Source organism: Vulpes vulpes, chromosome 12 (genome assembly GCF_048418805.1).
Source record: "Vulpes vulpes isolate BD-2025 chromosome 12, VulVul3, whole genome shotgun sequence".
NCBI classification, from domain to species: domain Eukaryota; kingdom Metazoa; phylum Chordata; class Mammalia; order Carnivora; family Canidae; genus Vulpes; species Vulpes vulpes.
The window spans coordinates 105,130,983-105,152,157 of NC_132791.1; positions in this window are offsets into that span (position 1 = coordinate 105,130,983).

Genomic DNA, 21,175 nt, shown 5'->3' on the forward strand with positions numbered 1-21,175 from the left:
AGATCCACACAATTTCTAGGAAGAAGAGCCATAATCTGATCTCATGTCCGTCTGAGTGACTCCAAGATTCAGTCTTTCCACTAAACCTCCTCATTCTGAGCATGGACCTCATTTGAGAAAAGGAGAAAAGCCGGTGTGTAGATGTTATCCCTGTGAAATTATTTTGAAATAATTGTAAAGAAAATAAATTTTAAATCTTCCAGACTTTTATATACATTTATATGCTCCTGGTCAAATCAGTCACTTTGAGAGAATATAGATATATCCAATGGGTTCAACAATCGTGCTATTTTCCAAAATATTTTTGGAACTCTTTTGCCAAAATTGCAGATTTGTGCACAATTACTATATATATATATATATATATATATATATATATATATATATATATTCACACGCATATACATAGACACACATGTATTTATATATGCAATATACATACATAAATTTTATGCATTTATATATGCAAATTTTATACATGTAGGTAGATAGACATATAGATGTATATGGCACCCATTTTCCTCTATATTCTCTAACATACACATAGAATCCAAGACAACTTTTATGAAAAACAGCACACGTATCAGGCAAACTGTGGTTACAATAGCTGCATCAGAAAGAGAGTTGAACAATATATAGCCTTTAAGATTCTCTCCCACACTGAGATTCCCTGTAATATAATTGGTTATGTTTGTTTAAAAAAAAAAAATCACTCTGTTACATTATGGTCACACCTCATAAAAAGCACTATGCAAATGGAAGGTGGATCTTTGTTATGAATAATAATATTTTAATTGGCCTTTTAGTAGAATCTCTAATTGCTGAATTAATTTCCATCGGTTCTCACCATGAGGCCAGATAGGCCCCTGTTGAGTGCTCTTACAGCAGCACCCTGATTTCTTGCTCAGGAGTCATACTTATTTGGTGTCCAAAGTCCCTTCTAGGTCTTAAGTTCCTTAATGGCTAAGGCCTTAACTGTTCATCACTATGAATTGGACTGGCATCAGAGGAAAACAATAAATATTTTTAAATGAGCAATAAATATTTGTTGGATGACAAAACCATAGCCTGTGGAATCAATCTAAAAACCTTCCCCTGTCCTATCATTCCCGTGGAAATAATGTATGTGTCATTTACTAAAGTCTCCCCATGTGAAAAGCAGGAAGTGGGTTTTATGGGGGGAGAGTCTTCGCATGTACGGAGTGTACAAGGTAGCAGGGAAGCCAATAAGCACCTTACACAACCAGAGGTAAACTGGACTGCAGAAACCACACACACTTCATAGAAATTTGTTCCAGCTGGGGTAAACGGGGAGGGCAAGGAATCATGGGGCAAGGAAGAATTTCTGGTCCAAACAAAGAAAAAGTCATGAGTAAAGATGTGGTGAAGAAATATGAAAAGCTTTTTGAACGTAACTGAGCAGCCCAGCATGGCTAACGTATATGGTCTGGGGCAGGGGCAGGGGGCATCAAATTAGATGTTGACTTTGGTCATGTGAAAAGAGCCATCATTGCCAGGTATGGTAGGCTGAATAATGGACCCAAAGACACCCAAACTCTAATCCCTGGAAACTTAATGTTACTTTATATGGCAAATGTGACTTTGCAGATGTGATGAGATTATGCTGGATTATGCCAATAGACTCTAAATGTAAAGACAGGTGTCCTTTTAAGAGGAAGGCAGGGAAAGGTTTCACAGTAACAGAGAAAGCAATGTGGTAATAGAACAGAGAAAGAATTGAAGATACGACCCTACTGACCTTGAAGATGGCGGAAAGGGCCATGAACCAAAGAAGTGGGAAAAGGTAAGAAAATGGATTCTTCTCTGAAGCCTGCAGAGGGAGCACGGCCTGGACAACACCTTGGTTTCAGCCCAGCAACATACATTTCAGATTTCTGACCTCTAAAATCATAAGAGAATAAATGTGTATTGTATAAGCAACCACATTTGTGGTCATTTGTTATATGGGCATCGTAGGAAATTAATATAACCGGGTTAAGGCCTTTGAGTGTTTTTTGTTAAGCAATGAAGAGTCATAAAAATTCAGGTGGAAATAGATTGAGGGAAGGCAAATAGAAGGGGTGTGATGAGGGAAACGTGAGGAACGGCAGCTTGATTTTAGAAATGGGTAAAATCTCCCTGGATATTTTGTTAGCAAAGCATTTTGGGATCCTCTGGGATGAAAGGTGCTGGAGAAAATGTAATAACGCTAATAAATATTCTATGATTTCTCTGGAACATGTCCTCGGGTGAACTACAAGGCAGCTCTAAATGTTACGATAAGAGATGTGGGAGACTCAGCAGTTTGGGGTCTCGGGGGTGCCATAGAAACCATGACTATGTTTGTCTCTGTTCCCTGGGGACTGGCATCCTCACATGTCTTCCTCCCCAAACCATAATTCACAGGAGCTCCGGGGAGTAGCAGCAAAGGGCAGAGTCAAGAGCCGTTCAAGGCAACAATAACAGGAAAATAGTGTCATGAATTATTTAGCATTTAACCAAGGCAGTTAAGGCCCATTCCAAATACTGAGGAAGTGGTAAGTGGGTTAACCCATATGGATTGGTCATGAGTCGTCAGCCTAGACCACCAAAGTTTATGTTGGGCACATTTGTCCATGCCCCGACCTGAGACCTGCTGATTCCTCTCCCTCACAGGTCAAAAACCAGCAATTGAGGCTTTGACCCCCCAAAAAATGATTTTTCAACCTTCATCATCTTCTGAGAGTCCTTAAAGTCTCAAAAGAGGCCATGACCTTGAAGGAAAAGAGCCTCATATGCCTCTCTGTACCCTAGAGCTGAGGGAACCTTGGAGATCAGGTCACACAAACGTCTAATGTCTCCTCTGAGATATCCAAGGGCAGGGAAGTCAAATGACCCAGCAGAAAAGCCTCTAGTTTCCCAGCCAAGGATCTTGCTACCCAACCACATCCCTCCAGTCCATTTCTCCTCGGGAGCAGGAAATTCAGGTATCACCTCGGGCTGATGGCTCCGAGAAATACATATGCAGATATCCTTGCCCTCTGGAGAAGGAAGTGATCTGGCTTTTCCTTCAACATTTGGGCTCATTTTTGAGTGAAGCTCAACACAATTAATGGAAAATGAGCAGTGAGCATGGAGTCAAACAGACCTGCATTCAAATTCTAGCCCTGTCACTTACTTGCTGTGTAATCACAAGCAAGTCATTTGACCTCTCGGATCCCTAGTTTCCTTACCTATAAATATGGGATCATAATCTCGGTGTTGCTATGAAAATTCAGTTGAATGATACAATGAATGTAAAAGGGCTTAATAGAATGCTTAGACTGTACCAATGCTGGATAAGCACACGTTGGACCTGAATTTAAATGAGTTTTTAGGAACATAAGTATGAATTTGAAGCCTTCCAAAAATGCCTTCACTCACAGCCTGTTGTAAATACCTAAAATTCTACAATCAGCAATACAGACCTTAGGTTCTAGAAAGATTGCCAGTGTTTGGGAAATACCATTAAAATAAAGACACCTCAGAACCTCAAGCCAATATTACTTAACACCTCAGCAAGAATTAATTGCTAGAGGGAAACAAGAGAGGTCCTGCAGAAATAAGAGAATAGAGGCACAGGGGAGGGAACCAGAGAAGGGACCCTGCTGAACAGAACCAAACATTTATCAAATTCTCAATTTTCTTTGGACAGAAGGGACACAGTAGCTGGAAAGCCAATGAATTTTCGAAATTCTAAAACAATGTCGTTTTCTTGTTTCCATGTTTTGCAACAGTGAGATTGTTGATTGGGAGAAAGGGAAAGGCCCACGAAGCTCCCCTAGATGTGACACTGTTGGGGGCCTTGGGTTCTGAAGGCACGGAATCTGCACCTACCCACTTTATTTGTTCTTCATTGCTACATCGGGCTTTTTGATTGGGCACATACTTCTTGAACCCTTGGAGACACAAGGAGCAATAAAGCAACAACCTGCTCTGGGAAGAGTTGACCTTCAATTCAAAGATACAGATTTGAAGCAAGTAATTATAATACAATGTGATCCGTGCTTTATAGGAGCATGAATGGGAAGGGAAAACAGATAAGGAAAAAGGATTTTTTCTGACTTGGGTGTTTGGAAATAGGGGGAGACCAGAAGGCTTCACAAAGATGAGGCATCTGAGTGTTGACATGAGCCAAATGATCTGTGGTTGGGAAGAAAATTCCAAGAGAGGATCCTATTAGCCAAAATCTGAGAGGCGTGAGGGCCAGACACGTGGGGTGGGTCTCCCACTCCAGGAGTCATTCCGGCTACAAAGCTGCTGTCTCCCAGCTCAGAAGCACCATTCTTCCTGGGCCATGTGGTGCTGAGGCTGGGGATCTGCAGATTACCTGTCTCCCCTGTCAGCCGGCTCCCCAGTAGATTCCACACATGGGGGCCAGTAGGGTGAGGCCGTAAGGCAGAGGGAATATGGGATCTGGACCTTCCTGTTGGCTTGTTCTTCCTGTCATCACTGCCCCATTTAATGGCTCTTTACCCTGACAGCAGCAATTGGTTCCAACCTCTAGGGTCCTTTGACTCCTAGATTTGTTGTGCCCCGTGGAAATAGAAGCCCCAGCGGGCTCATCAGGAATTCAAGCTCAGGAGCACGAGGGCCATTCTCGGAATTCATGAAGCAGAGCGGAAGCTGAGTAACTCCTCCTCTACAGAGACCCCTCTTCTGAGCTCCTAAGGTACTGGTAGCCGTGGGCTGTCTCTACCTCCTCAGAGATTCTCTACAGAGCTCCTTCTCTGAGCCTCTCGGATCTGATAACCCCAATGTGTTCCCTTTGACCCCCACCTCCAGCCTTAGGACTGGTAGCTGCTTCCTGTAGCTATAACCTCTGCAGTACCTCAACATCCCTTTTTTCTTTCTGTCAGGGCTCTAACACCTGTCTAATTAATTCCAATTCTAAACTTCCTCTGTCCAGATACCTAGAGAGGTTTCCCTGCCTGGATGCTACCTGACATTCCCTACCTAAGACACATAGGATGGGAACTGGAATGTGGAGGGCCTCATATCCCATCAACAGTGTTGGACTCCAGTTAATAATAAGGAATAAGGAGCCCCTGCAGGTTCCTAGGGAGGCGATGCCATAATAAAGCAGATATAGGCTGTGTTGGCAGTGGGTCACGGGACTAGGGAAAGAGTGACTGAGGAAGGCAGACAAGTTATAAGGGCATTTCAAAACGCAAGCATGGGATGTTAAGAACCTGGCCATGGTGGAAGAGGTGATGAGAACAAAACATATTTGCAAAAATCATTCCGAGGTTTCATTCTATTGGTCCGTAATACAGATGCCTTCGCTGGGGGCAGACTTGGGATTCCATATCTCATCAGATACAACTCTCTCCTTTCTCTGGAGGTTCAAGAGATGTGGTGTCTGAACAAGAAGCAAGTCCCTGAGGCAGGGGGACGCAGAGATAAAGATATGGGCACTGGGTTGGAATTCTGCTTCCACCACAATCTAGGGAGAATATAGCATAAAATACCTAATATATCAGGTCTCAGTTCTCTTATCTTCAAAATGGAGCAAATTATACCTGTATCAAATGGGTTTTTAAGTGCCCTGTTTCCCAAACTGACTGACCATTAGAATTATCTGGAGAGCCTTTGAAAAATGTCAATTATCAGACCTTGCCCTAGACATACTGAATCTAAATTTCTCAAATATGAGTCCTGAAACTCTGAATTTTTTTTTCAGCCTCCTGGGCGATTTTAGCAGAAAGCTGTGTTTGAGAACCACTGACTTAGAATTTAAGAATCCATATCCATGGATAATGCATGTGACTGTGTCTAGCTCACAATTTGCTGTAGCCAACACTGCCCGTGCCCCTCTCATTTTTGCTCTTGGCACTTAGAGTCTGGTACATGTAGGTGGCCTCCCGTGCAACCACCTGCAACTCTACCTGAGAGGTTTCTCTAGTTGCACTACCATGCTTGGCCCTCAGGGATGACAACCCTCAGGGAAGACAACCCAGGCATGTTCTACACGCTGGCACTGAGTCCCAGCTGCTCACAGAAGCAATCTGCTCATTATCACACGCTGTTTGGGTTACCTTCCCTCCTTCCCTGTCTCACTCAAACACTCTTCTGCCAATACATCCTGACATCACATCCCAAATAAACTATTTATACTCATATCCTTTGCTCAAAGTCAACTTCTGGATGAACCAAACCTAAGACGTGAACTTAATTATTAATTACTGTTAGAGTCTTCCATCTTCATACTCTATAATCTCTGTTTTAGAGGATAGGAATGACTACCTATCCTACCTATCCCACCCTGGCAAGGTGCTTTAGAGAGGACAAGTACCCCTATACACATTTTTCATCTTATCTCATCATTACAATAATCTTGGGCATTAGGCAGGACTAGTAGCCCACTTCTGTGAGGAAACTGAGACCCAATTGTCAAATGGTTTCCACAAGATCACATGGAAAGTAGTGATACCAAGATTTAAAATTTAGCTTTTCCATAATAGCAACATTTTTGATAATCTGATGAAATATGTATATCCTCCCCTAGCCCCATATCCCCAAATGTGGATGCTGACCTACTCACAAATTTTCACATATTCCAGGATATTCTGGTGTGCCCATGGATTCCCACGGGAGCCAGATGTTGAAGGTCCATAGATCCAGGGCAATAATCCCTGCATTTCTGGCAAACTACAAGTTTCTGCTTACTGGGATCACTTTTCCTTCAATATTTCACACAAGGCCACAGAGCCACCATATGCTCCTTTTTGATGGTTTGAATTAGAACTTGAGTGGACAGCAGTGCTTATTGAAACCTGGTCAACATTGTATACTTAAGGGAAGAGAAGAGAAAGTCCCTTGCTATCTTGAGAACATTCCTCAACAGACAGAACTGGCAACCAACAAGCAAACTGCAAGAACAATAACGACGACAACCACGAAAACAAATCTATGAATATATTCATTTTCAGAACTCAGTCTGCAACAAGAACAGATGCTCGAGTAAATGAAGGTGCTTCAATGCAGAAAGTGTAAGAAGAATTTCATTTCAGAAAGAATACTTCTCCTTTATTCATTAGGGAAGACTTTCTAAAGGTGCCAGCTCATGTGATATTCGAAACGTGAAGATGTTAGCTGATGCTCTGGTGGTGGCCATTCTTCAGGAGGTAAGAACACAAATTCAGCAACTTGGATTCACCAGCATGGGTCAGTCACCTAAACTCTCTGTGTTTCACTTTTTTCATCTGTACAATGAAGATAATAGTATAAAAAAAAAAAAGAAGATAGTAGTATCTACTTCATCATGTTATTGTGGAGAAGAAAAGAGTTCATACCTATATAGCACTAAGGACAGTGTCACATTCAGCAAGAAGTCAGTAATTAGCAGCTATTTGCCCTGGAAATGCTCCTCATGGAAACAGATCTTGGGGCAAAGCTCATGTAATAACCCTTAACAGGGGGAAAGGAGGTTAAAATTCCAGGAAACAGGGGATCCCTGGGTGGCTCAGTGGTTTAGCGCCTGCCTTTGGCCCAGGGCACGATCCTGGAGTCCCGGGATCGAGTCCCACGTCGGGCTCCCAGTATGGAGCCTGATTCTCCCTCTGCCTGTGTCTCTGCCTCTCTCTCTTTCTATGTCTATCATGAATAAATAAATAAATCTTAAAAAAAAAATTCCAGAAAACAAAATGAGGGGAAAGGGAGGAGAAACAGGGAAGCAGGGAATGCAAATACAAGGTCCAAGTGCCCATGTTAACAAGATGATCACAGCTCCACAAGAAGGTGTCACTTATTTTTCATCCAAGTGGTCATCTCCAGGGTGGCCACGCAGAACCACCATGTTTAAGAATAAGCTATTAGGAAGAAAAAAACAGACATTTTCTTTCCTGTCTCCTTGGCATCACCCACCTTTCACTAGTCTCTGTTCTGTGCTGTGCCACCAGGCCTGCCCCAGTCACTTCTGGACAAGCCAGTGCCTCAGGAAAAGTGGTGAAGGCCTTAGGGAAAGGGCAGCAGCCGTGGTCCAATGGATCGAGGACATCCCATTGACCAGGTCCACTGCAGTTACTATTGTGGTTCTCTGAAAACTACTATTTTCAAACATGAGTTTTTATCCTTTTCTGCCAACCAAGTTGTTAACTTCCTATCCACCTGGCCCTGAACACAAGTTTCTCTCCTGTTTTCTGCTCCAATCACAGAAACATTAGATTAAAGCTTCCTTCGCTGAATTGAATTTCAATTCCATGAAAGGATCACAGTGAATCTATGAGAAAAGATGGGTTTATGGCCAAGAATCAGATGTGTGGTTAAGATTAATGGAGTGTTTTTGTTTTTGAAACTAAAGATAGCACATTTTCCACTCAGGCTTTCTAGACAGTACATCTCAGAACTGAGCTGGAACTGAAGAAGAGGCCTACCAGGAAGAACTCAGGCTATCTTTAGCTTCAGAATCTCCATACTGACCAGTAGAGGCTAAACATAAGCACCTGGAAGCATTTGAACCAGAAGCAGTAAGACTCGTGCTAATGTACAAGCGCCACAGGTTGGGTGCTCTGGGAGCAGATTGTGAGACAGAGTTTGGGGTGCAAGATGTCCACTGGGGATCAATAATTGAAAGAAAGGGGAAGAAGCAGGACTGAGCAGAGGACAAAGAGGAACCGTCATAGAGACCAACAAGCTCAGCCAACCCAACGCAGCTGGGAGCTTGGAGCAAGTAGTGCTCTTCATGGTTACCTTGTGTTGGGCCCGATGCCAGGCCTCTAGGCCCATCTGGCTCAGGCACTAAACATACACTGCCTCAGAAAGGTATGAACTCAGTGAGGCTACCCCCTCAGCTGAGCTACACCCCGGGAAGCTGAGGGCAGGAAAATGCCTGTCTCACATCTGGACAACAAGTCTACCCCAAAGGGGATCTACCATGCCATTCTCAGGGCTGGATTGCTAGACCTGCCCACTTACAGTCACAGTTACACGAGGCCATCCCAAGAAATGTCTCATATATTGTTCTCTGGTCCCATCGTGTCCTATTGCTCCACCCAATGCTGATTATTGGGATCAGTTATCCAAACTTGTTGACTCCTCTTCTTGTCCATTCATCTATGGATATGAATGCCCAAATTGCCAAGGGCAAAGCCATGGCATACAACTCAGTGGAAATCTTGCTATGTTCTTGGTCAAAGTGTATCCCTCAGGGAACTGGGACCTTTAACCCTACAGAGCCTAGAGTTGTACAAGTTCCCCAGTGGACTTTAGTGTTGTCCTAGTGGGTTCAGCCCTGCTTCCAGTCTTTGCTTCCTGGGATCGTGTGTATGTTTTGCTTCATTTTGTTTTATTTTTCTGTTGGGGACACAGTGCCATGTAAAGATTTTTGATTCAGTGACTATAATGCAACCCATAGGATGGCACCCCATCCTTATATAATGTTGCCTCCAAACTAATGCTCCATCTATGCCTTTAGCAACCATTCCAATGCTCTATCAGTTCAACAGAATCTGGATAGTGTGGAATGTGATATGTCTAATGGATCCCATGATCATCGGACCACTCCATACTTTTTTTTTTCTTTTTTTTTTTTTTTTTTTTTTGCTGTAACTGGGTTTCCTGCTCTGGCACAATGAAATGTGGCATTCAGAGTTAATGGGTCAAACTCTTCATATACTCTCTGCTGACAGTGCTTGCTGAGATCAGTGGACCAGAAAGGTAAACCCATGCCTAAACTATGTGTGTATTCCTATGAAAATTAAACCCAGGCCTTTTCAGTATAGAAAAATGGCTGCGATGGACTAAATATTTATATCCCCCCCCTCCAAAATTGTTTATGTTGAACCCCTAACATCTTATGAGATGGTATTAGGAAGTGAGGCCTTTGGGAGATGCTTAGATCATAAGAGTGGAGCACTCATGAATGGGACTAGTGCAATTATAGAAGACACCCCAGAGAGTTCCTTTCCTGCATCAGCCATGTGAGGACACAGCAAGAAGAGAGGCATCTGTGAACCGGGAAACAGGCTCTCACCAGACACTAAATCTGTTGGCACTTTGATCTTGGACTTCCCAGCCTCCAGATCTCTGAGAAATAAATTTCTGTTGTTTATAAGCCAATCTATGGTATTTTTGTTATGGAAGCCAGAAGAACTAGGATGGTGGCAAACTTACCCTCAAATGCCCAGTTGGTCTCCTTAAGGAATTGTGCCATCATTCTCTGTTGTGGCAGATCGAACACTCAGCAGTGGCAAAAATCAGTGTTGGCAAGTGGGAGTCCACGTCGTTGGGCCCATGCACCGTCTCCATCCTTGCCACCAAGACCACTTCATCCATACGCCCGAGGCTAATATCAACTTGCCATTTTGTCTTGGAGGTTGTTATGTGCCTCTTCCCTGGGGATTAATCTTTGGAAGGCATTGACATGTGGTACAAAGATCCCACACCTGGCACTCACTTCCATATGCCCACCGGCATGCTCCTGCCCTAGCCCTCCCAGTTTCCAGTCTTCCTATCTTTGTTACTCCAGGTCAGCCAGTCAGGATCCCAGGTATTAATACCCAGGGCTCTTCCCAAGATGTAACAGAACTGCCTTGGTTGGGTTGTCAACTCAGTAATTAGAGCTCAGCTGCTCTCCCTCAGATTCCTGGGTTTAGTCCTCTGCTTTCGAGCCCACCCGCTTGAGAATTTTTGTATGCAACCAAAGACGCCCTCTGGCTTTCACACCTGGCTTTCAATTGCCTGTTGCTCTCAGCTGTTTATTTTCATTCTGTGAAGCGTCAATAACCCTTAGCAATAGCCATCCAATCCTGTTATCCTTATAGCTAATATTTTCTCCACACCTTTCAAACACCTGATGTATTTTCCCCATTAGCGCGTTCCCTTCTGCTAGTAGGCTCCCAGTGAATGGTAACCATTGGGCCCCCACTTTGTTCCCGAGGCTCTCTTTAGGCCCCCTGCCTCACTTCGCCAGCCAAGAAGTGAGTGAACCAGCTCCAAATCTCACCACAAACTACATCTACTAACTACCATCCTGGGTTAATCCCATTCTAGGCTGGATTCTCTAAAACAGACTCAGAAATGAAATTTGAGGTATTTTATATCCGCCGGTAGTCAACATCTATAAAAATAAAGGAAAAACAGGGTTGCAAAGAGAGAAGTCCAGCTGGGATGCAGACCCTTCAAAGCCTCAGCAAAGCTGCAGGGAGCTCCGGAGTGACATCTGTCCGTCAGGGTTGTCCTTGTGAGGCTGCGGTGGCTGGGCCTCTCCACGGCCACCGGGCTCTGTCACCAGATGTGGCCGCTCTGGGAAGGCATGACTGCGGTGAGGCAGCCAGCCCTCTGCGGGGTCGAGACAGACTCTAAAGGGGCTGAGAGCAAGGCTCACCGCCAGGGCCATGCCCCTGAACTGGGCTGTGTGTTCGGGGACCTGGGCAGTGCCTTTTCCACTTCTCCACGCCCACCACACTCAAGAAGTACTGCAGCCACGTCCGGGTCTTAACTTTGACCATTTCAGAGCTAAAACATAACCTCCAGGAGCATCTCTGTTCCCCGCCGCACCTGTCACTGATAAGAACCTACATGAGGGTAACTGGTCAAGGTCTGTCTGGAATCCAAGGCTCTGAGTCCTAGTCTCCGATTAGCAGTCCTTGCTCCTGCAGGTCTTTATCAAATGCTCTTCTCACCTTCGGGGCACGTATCTGATGTATGTGAGGTCGGTGTACTTTCTGAATATTTCACTTTGTGGCTAGCCTCCCCCAGGCTGCAAGCAAAATGCCATGTGCCCTGTGGGTTCTCATTTAGATAATAATTAACTAAAAGAGAGAGAATGAGGACCTGCTGTGTACCCCAGAATTCCTCATGTTCTGTCTCTCTCTCTCTTTCTCTCTCTCTCTCACACACACACACACACACACAAATACAAATGCCAGCTGGCATTTCATTAGCACCACCGCATCACAGTGCTAATGCGAGTTGTGCTTTCTGTCGGTTCACGAAGCACTCAGAGAGTCGCTACGAGGTGCTGTGCAAGGCACTGGGGATCCCCATGGGGTTGAACGGCCCAGGCCTCACGGAGCTTGCAGTCTGGAGGGGGAGGACAAAGAGAGTCAGCTGCTGTGACACAAAGTGCCCAAGACTGTGGTATCCCCTGGACCTGGGGCCAGGCAGGGCTCAAGCAGAGACGGATGAAGAAAAGGGGGTGTATTCAGTCAAGGAGCAGAAATGTCTCCGGGGGCAAGAGGATAAGTAAGGCCGCCTGGCCTGAGGGAGCTACAGCAACTGCGTGAGGCTGGAACATTCGGTGTTGGAGGAGCCCCAAGAGATGAGGCTGCCGAAGGGGTAGGGCAGGGAGCACCCCGGGAAATGCTGCTAAGACGGGCTAGCAGTTTGGGGGGTGCTTCTGAGGGACCTGACCACGTGGTGCAGGAGGAAGGCCAGCCAGCCAGGTTGTGGGTTGGGGGGGCGGGAGGGGGGTCTCAGGACTGGACCCAGGGCTCCATCACAGTGCTCCCGGTAGAAACGGGGTGCGGGGGGGGGGGGACAGAGAACACAGGATGGGTAGAGAGACAAGAGGAAGTCATATTACTCAGACTCAAAGATAGAAACAGGGAGGAGGGAGAGCAAGGACAAGATGAGGCATAAAGGGAGAACAGGTGCTGCCCAAGCTTTGGAATCCAGTCTTGCGCATGTCGAGTAGGAACTGGTCGTGAGGGAATCGGGGGAGAAGCCCAGCAAACACCTGCAGATGTGGGTGTGTGTGAAGCTCAGGTGTGGTTAACTATGTCAGAAATACAGATTCGGGGGTGGGCAGGTGTGTTAAGGTGACATTTGATAGGGTAGTTACACCCGTCTTCATACCCACCCTTGTGGGGCAGAGGGGTGGCGAGTGGCGGATGGGCACACTGGGAATTAGGTAGAAGAAGCTGCCTAGACTCTGAAACTGGGAGGAGAAGTGCAGATATTGCAGAAGAAAGTAAAGCCTACCGCTCAGAACAGTTTGCAAATCAAATCCCTCCCTTGGCCCTTCAATAGGGAGGAAATAGAGAACAAAGAATGGCAAACAGAGGGTTTTTAAATAAATCATAATTAGTAACACACACATGGGCTCAGTGTAGGCGAGCAATTAGACAGCTAATTATATTGAAGCTGCGTGTTCATGAAGCCAGAGAGCCTCACCCCAAAACTGGGGAGCTTCCAGCTCCTGCGGGGAAGCCTGGAGGGCCCAGGCTGCCAGTGGGCCGCGTCCAGGGCTCCAACAAATAGCTGGTAGAGGTAATGTGCGTGCGTGTGTTTAAAGATACTACGTCTGAATCCACATACTGAGGATTTTTTGAGCACCTGCAAGAGCAGCTGGGCTTCTGGCCTAACTGGAAGAGAGATGGATTGTCCTCACCAAGTACCACTCTTAAAAAATGCTGCCCTCCAGCTCAGGGCTTGGCCGGAGACCCCGGGGCCCCAGGGGCAGGGGTTGTGCATAGCAAGGGCTCCATCTAGCGTCCGATGCTGGAACCCCGAGCAGTGTCCCGGGCGGGGAGGGCTGCAGCGGGCGAGCTGGAGGCCCGCCTGGCCCCTGGGTCAGGACCGTCCTGGGCGACTGTTAGGAGGAAAATATATACACATATTAACAGTGCAATTGCAGAAATAGGCCAAGCATACCCAAACATCGTGGGGTTTTTTTTCCCTTCTTTCACCTTTGCAATTTATTTTGTGCAATTCTTTTTGTCTTCAAAAGCCTCAGGCTCTGTGTAGGTTTTGCCAGTTAGCGGTGTTTTTCTACCCTTTTGTATTCCCTTTCTCTTACAAACGTGGGGAACAAAGGCTTCATCAGAAACAAAAGGCTCTGCTAGTATCAAACTCAAAAAAAAAAAAAAAAAACAAGTCAGTGATCAGGAAACCCTGGAAGGGGTGAGAGGTGGGGGACAAGGCCCCGGTCTTTCCTTCCAGAAGCTTCCCCTGCCTCAGCCTCTCACTTCACCTCCGCTTGGTTTTCTGCCCCTGGGATGCTTGTCTCCACACACGGGCTGTTCCTGGCCAAGGACGCGTGTGAAGGAAGAGAGAGAGGCCAGGGAAAGGATGATGTGGTCAGTGCTGGGGCGGGGGGAGGACACTGGGGACAAATGTTTTTACTGTTTGTGGAGAAAAGAATTGGGGATCCTGTGCTGAGGAGAGAGGGCCACCTTGCAAAGAAATCGAAACAGAGGGTGCTTCTGAGCAGAGAGATCACTAATTAGGGATGCCGCAGGGTCTTAAGGCGGGCAGGCCAGGGGGCCAGGGGCCACTCGGCAAAGCCATGAGGCTTGAAGAGATCTCACCTTGGGAAAATCGAGAGCAGTTTCCAGCACATTCGGGCTTTCACACACTAATACACAGAGCAAGTTGGTTGTCGGCTCTGCTGAAGGTGATTCAAGGATAAAGGAGGGGAAAAGAATTAGACCCTCCACTGTACCAGCCACCATGAAATCAGAGGCAAAAATGCAAAAGGCAGAGGAAGAGCTGAGATGAATCCCTTTCCTTGGCATGCACATTGGCTCCCTGTCATGTCTGCCCCTGACACAGACCACATCCCTCAAGAATAGAGCTACACTCAGAATTCAAATGCGCAATCTCTTCTGCACGTATATGCAGAAACAAGGTTGTTGCCAACACTTCTAATGGAAAAATGGTAGTCTGAATACAAAGGGAAAGCAGACTGTTTCACTCTATGAAATCGTCTATATGAAATCAGAAATAAAACTGCAAGAGAAGCAAGAAAAGCTTGAGCAGAAACTCTTCTCTGGGCATAAAAAATGAGTTGAACTGAGCAAAATCATAAATGCAAACCATCCACATCACCTTTGCCACAGGGGACGATGCCCCAGAATAGAATTTAATGCCAAATTAAATGTTCCATCCACCTTTTCCAGCAACAGAGCTGTAAAAGGGGAAAACAAATCAAGGTTGCTGCTGCTGTTGCTGAAGGATATTGGCTGACGGCACATAAATAAGTGTACAGGAATCAGTTAATCTGGGTATGGGATGCCTTGGGCCCAGAAGGGTCAGAGAATGAGGGGCAATCATCACAAGGGGCATACCTTAGAGAGGAGTGCATCAGTCACATTGATTTGCTCTGGCACCTCAAAACGTATTTTCCTTTTTTTTTTTTTTCCAAAGGTTTTGGAACTTCCCAGACTTTCCTGGATGCACCGGGAGACTATTGATTATGATGGGAACACCCAGAAAGAAGAAATGAGAGAGGGGGCATTTCCCTAGCAGAGACCTGGTATCAGGTAAACAATGAGGCCTCCTACTTGTATCCCCTACAATGGCACTGCAATAGTAAGGAAAATGTGAATTGCAAACAAACAAACAAACAGACAAACAAAAAAACACCTGGGCTCTGGGCTTGAATTTATTTATTTTTTTAGACTTATTTTTTTTATAAATTTATTTTTTATTGGTGTTCAATTTGCCAACATATAGAATAATACCCAGTGCTCATCCCATCAAGTGCCCCCCTCAGTGCCCATCACCTAGTCACCCCCACCCCCTGCCCACCTCCCCTTCCACCCCCCAGTTCATTTCTCTGGGCTTGAATTTAAAAGGTCTGGATTCAAGTGTGGCACTGACTTTCACAGGCTCTACAGCCAAGGGCAAATCACTTCAGTGAGCGCTCCACATCTCAGCATTTTTTGTTTGTGCAGAGTGGGACTTGGACAAGATGTTCTTGAAAAGTCCCTTCTGGAGCATTATTTGATATGGGAACACTTGCAGAGGTGTGGAGGAAGGAATGAGTCTACACAGGCTGTCAGTGAAGACCACTGGTCAACAATCAGTTTCACTTCCGCGGGGCTTGTTTCTGGTTCCACTGTTAGGAAATATCCTCTTTACCTTTAGAAAACAAATGAATAAGCAGACATTTTACCTCCAGTGAAAAGTGGATACAGTTGCCTCATTTTGTCACTGCGTTCCTAGAAATCTCACACTGAAGTGGATTGCTACCAACCAAATACCATTTTCCCTGTAGGAAGATTGCTGTAATTGGGAATTGTGCTCCACATTAAGAATTTGGCATCAAATAAATCATAGACATCACTAACAATATGATATAAGGGGAGAAATATAACAATAAACTTCTATAATCATTTAAAATAGTAAAACTGTGCTCCAACTCACATAAAATGGGCATAAGTGTATTGTACATGCTGATTATACAAGAGACCCCAATGTGCTATAAAGTGTACATAGAACACATAAAACTCTAACATTAGCATATCATAAATTCAACCTAAAACCAGCATACCAGCTACAATAAATTTAATTAAACATTAAATGAACAATAACTTGGTTTTCTTTCTTAGAATTTAGAAGGTTGAGGATGATTTGGCCAACTTGTAGCTCTTAAAAACAACAACAAAAGTTAGCTTAAGACAAAATGTTCTTTTTCCTTTCGACAATTTTTTGTGTTAGAAAGGAGAAAGCAGCCCCGAAATGGAGTCGCTTAACCTAGACCCCACCAAGATCTAATATCTGACCTCAGGGCAGCTTCAGTGTCTCCCAGAAATGTGACCTGTATCCAGGCAACCTGGAATTTCCTGGTCAGCACTAGGAAGTAGACAGCTCATAGACCTCGCAGGAGGGCAACCTTGCCTGCAAGGATGCATTCTTTGCTAACGGTTTCCTTTTATCCCCTCCCCCTCTGCCTTGAAACCCTTTCCTTTTCTGCAGCTCCATGGAGCGCCTTCCTATTTGCTAGATGGGATGCTGCCCAATTCATGAATCACTGAATAAAGCCGATTTGATCTTTAAATTTACTCAGTTGAATTTTTGTGATTGAACGCTCGTATCAAACCGGGATATTTGGACAGTTTCATTAACTATGGAGCCATCTCAAAGAGAGTAGATGCCAATATACATTTGTTTTCTGAAGACAATGATGACGGCATTTCCCCCCAAATAAACATCAGTTAAGTAAAAGCTTATCCAGCCTCGCTCCCCTTCACCCTTTCTTGTCTCTTCCCTTGTTCAGAACTTGTACTCTATTTTGGACCAAATAAAGGCCAGCCAATACGAGAACAGTAAGTGCTACTTAAATCACTCCACATGACACGTTGTTGACAGCTATTAGAGACCTTCACACCTTATCAAAAAAAGGAGAACAATTACAAGTCATTTGGATGGCCTTCAAAAAGACTGTTAAATCATTTCTCTCGGACATAGGAGAGTCAGAGCAACTGTCCACAGCTTTTGTGGACAACAAAATATTCTTGTATTTTCAGACACTTCATAGTTTAAAACTATTATGTAATTTGATGATCATAGCTACCCAATTAGGAAAATACATTGGGCATGATGATTTCCTGCTTTATGATTGAAGAAATACAAGTTCAGATAGCTTAAGGGGCTGATTTGCAGTTACCAAGCCAGAGAAAGGCATTAAGAGCTGAGGCATTACTATAAATGTAGGAAGGATATCTACAAGTATTCCATGAATATGAGTCTAGGAATCCTAAAACAATAATGATGGTGATAATAATAATAATAATAATAATAATAATAATAATAATGGAAGATGACTTCGAGGTACCACTCCATACAGGAGTCCATCCATAATACTCTGCTCATTTAAAATCACCTCCTGGAAAAAAAATAAAATAAAATAAAATAAAATCACCTCATGGGCTACAGCAGTCCACTTTCTACGGGGATGCTCAACCAGGGTTAATTATTCCACAAGGCATAACACCCCATTCTGTGACAAACTGTGTTAATTATTACAAAAGTCTTGCCTCATTTCTCCTAATTCTGCTGTCTAGAATCTCAAAGAATATGTCTAATCATTCTTCCACACAGTATTTCAAATACTTGAAGATAGTTATCATGTTTCCTACTCATAAAGCCCAGCTTCTGGACTCTTCGTCCTCTTGGTGGCCATCCTTTGATTTACCTATACCACTCTTAAAACCAGGTTCCCAGAAGAAACCGTAAAACTCCAAGAGTGCTCCGTCTGATATATAGCGGCCTGAAATTTATATCAATATAGCTTTTTGTGTTTTGGACTGAAATCTCTATTAAATATAGCTTAAGATAACAGTAATTTTTGGCAGACACATCATGGTATTGGCTCTTATTAAGCTTACATCCAACTAAAATCTCTATGTTTTCTTTTCCTGTATAATCTGCTATTGAGCCAATACTCTCCTATCATAATCATATTAGGTCATGACATTAGCAAATACGGGAGGCTTATCTTTATGTATTCAGTGTTTCTCAACAGGAGTTCCAATGAAATTTTGGACAGGATAATTCTTTGCTGTATGGGACAGTTTCATATATCACAGACTGCAATTAAATATTAGTGACAACATTCCATTGTCCTTGTGACAATCAAAAATAGCCCTGTGCACCCCAAAAACACCCCTAGGAAAGAGATACCCCTACATTGAGAATCCTTATCAAATTATCGATTGAAATGTTGTGGTATGAAGAACAGAGCCCTCTGTCGAGCCAGTATAGACATCCTTCAAGGTTGACATGTATTTTATGGTGAACGTTGTATAGATTCGATTTTTATACAGCTACGTTTTGACCTAAATGTATAATAGTAAACCCTCCTATCTCCTTCTTATGAATAAAAACCAGATGAAAACATTTGAGAATTACACTTTCAGAATAATAGCAGAGAAACTTAGCATAGGTAAAATATGACAAGAGGTGATTGTAACTCGTGGAGCTAATTTTCAAACTTTTTTTTTTTTAAATTTTATTTATTTATGATAATCACAGAGAGAGAGAGGGAGAGAGAGAGGCAGAGACACAGGCAGAGGGAGAAGCAGGCTCCATGCACCGGGAGCCCGATGTGGGATTCGATCCCGGATCTCCAGGATCGTGCCCTGGGCCAAAGGCAGGCGCCAAACCGCTGCGCCACCCAGGGATCCCGGAGCTAATTTTCAAAGTTGGCTCCCCAATGATCCATGCCACCTGCTGCTTGTGACCTTCTAGTCTCCTCTCCTTGGAGATGGGCTGGCTCTGTGACTTCCTTGAACCAATAAAATGCGATGTCAGTGATGCTCCCAAGGCTACGTCAGGAGACTTGCAGCTTCTGCCTTGTTTTCTTGGAACTCTCTCAAAGACCCTTCAGCTGCCCTACAAGAACTCTGACTATACCCAAGCCGCTGGTGAGGTCAATCTCCCAGCTGAGCTCAGTATTCTAGCCATGGCTGATAAGGTTCCAGTCATGGGAGAGAATCCACCTTTAACTTTCTGGACAAGCTCATACCTTAGCTGAATACCACTGAGTGACTTCATTCAATGCCAAGAAGACCATTCCCATATTCCTGACCCATAAAATTGTGAAATATAATAAAACTTGACAAAAGAGCTCATATTCCTTCCACCCTACAACTCATGTTCTGTGGCAAACTGTGCATTCACTAACTGACTTATTCACCATGCATTTACTGAACTCCTATAATGTTTTAGCATTTTGAGAGACATTGGGAATAAAATGGGTTATAAAAAATCCACCATCTCTGATCTCAGGAATATCACTGATGAATGTAGGAGATACATAAACCAATACCTATGGTAGATTTTAAAGTAGTATGATAAGGGTGGATGTGAATTGTGAAAGCCAAGAGAAAGACCTACAGTTGGGGGAAAAGAATGTCTCAAGAGGCTCTTTGGCAGTAGGAAGTAATAAAAGGCAAGACACAGTCATCCAGGCAAAATAAAGGGAGTTAAGAGGATTTCTTTAGGCAGAGGGTATTGCATATAATGGTAAACAGTTTTGAAAGACACAATACATTGGTAGTCTAGTATGACTAAAGACCACAGTGCAAGGAAGTAGTTAATAGTGATGATGGAGACTGATACAGTCCCATAAGAAAAGAAACTGGAGAAGTATGCAAAAGCAAGATCTTTGAAAGTTGCTAAATGCCCTCTATGGTAGTCAGCCTCCAAGACGGCCCTGCCAAGAAACCATGTTCTGCTATCTGGACATTTGTGCAGTACCCTCCTGCATTCTACCAAGGTGTGTCTGACCAATAGCATCCGATGAAAGGGATGGTATGTCACACCTGAAAATAAGTTATAAAAGACTGAGGCTTCCATCTTGAGCTTCTCCCCCCCCCCCAACACACACACACTTTCCCATTCCCCCTCCACCCCTCTCTCTCTCAGATACTCACCTTGGGAGAAACATCTCTTCCAATGGAGAGACCCGTGTGGTAAGAAACTGAAGACTCCTGCCAATAGTCTTGTGAATAATCTTGGAAGTAGATCTTCCAGCCCCAGGCAAGTGTGTAGAAACCCAGGCCAACAGCTTAACTACAACTTCATTAGAGACCTTAAGCTGGAATCACCCAGTTAAGCCACTCCAAGTTTCCTGATACTCAGGCACTGTGTGACATACTGAAGATTTGTTGCTTTAAATCGCTAAGTCTTGGAATTATTTGTTATGCATCAATAAATAACTAATACACCATGCTGAGAGGTCTGAACATTACCCTTAAATTGATAGAAAGCCTTATAGGACTTGAAAAATCTATACAACTATTTGCACATTGGAAAGGTCATTGGGTTAGCAGTGTGGAGGGTAAAATGAAAGAGAAAAGTGGCCACGTGGGAAGAGACAGCCATAATAATCCAGTCCTGAACGTATCAAGAACTGTGCCCCAAAAAAAATGAAAAGAAAGGAAGGAGAAAATGTGGATTTAAGCTATATTCATGAGCCCAAGTTTCTGGCTTAGACAAGTGGGCAAGGAGAAGCATAGTTAATGAGTCAGAGAATGCAGGAAGAAGATAGGATTTGGAATTTGCAGCAAAAATGATGCACTTAGATTTAAACATGTCAACACTAAGAGGCCCATGAGACATCTAAGAGAAGAGAAGATACATTGGGTTTACAGATCTGGGACTCAGAGCTGGTCTGGGGCATAACAGTCATCAGCATGACATTGGTAACTGAAGTCATGGATTAGGATGAGCCCCACTGAGGACAGTGTGGTGGAGAAGGGACAGCAGGAAACCAGCAGAACCAAAGCTTGTTTACCAGTTAGACCCTATTCCTTCTTCTCCTTCTCTTATTTAAATCAGAGATCAGGGAGGAGAGGAGGGGCAGAAGAAGAGAGAGAATCTTAAGCAGGCTCCACTGTCAGCAGGAAGCCTCACACAGGACTCAATCTAACAATCCTGAAATCATGACCTGAACCAAAATCAAGAGTCAGATGCTTAACCAACT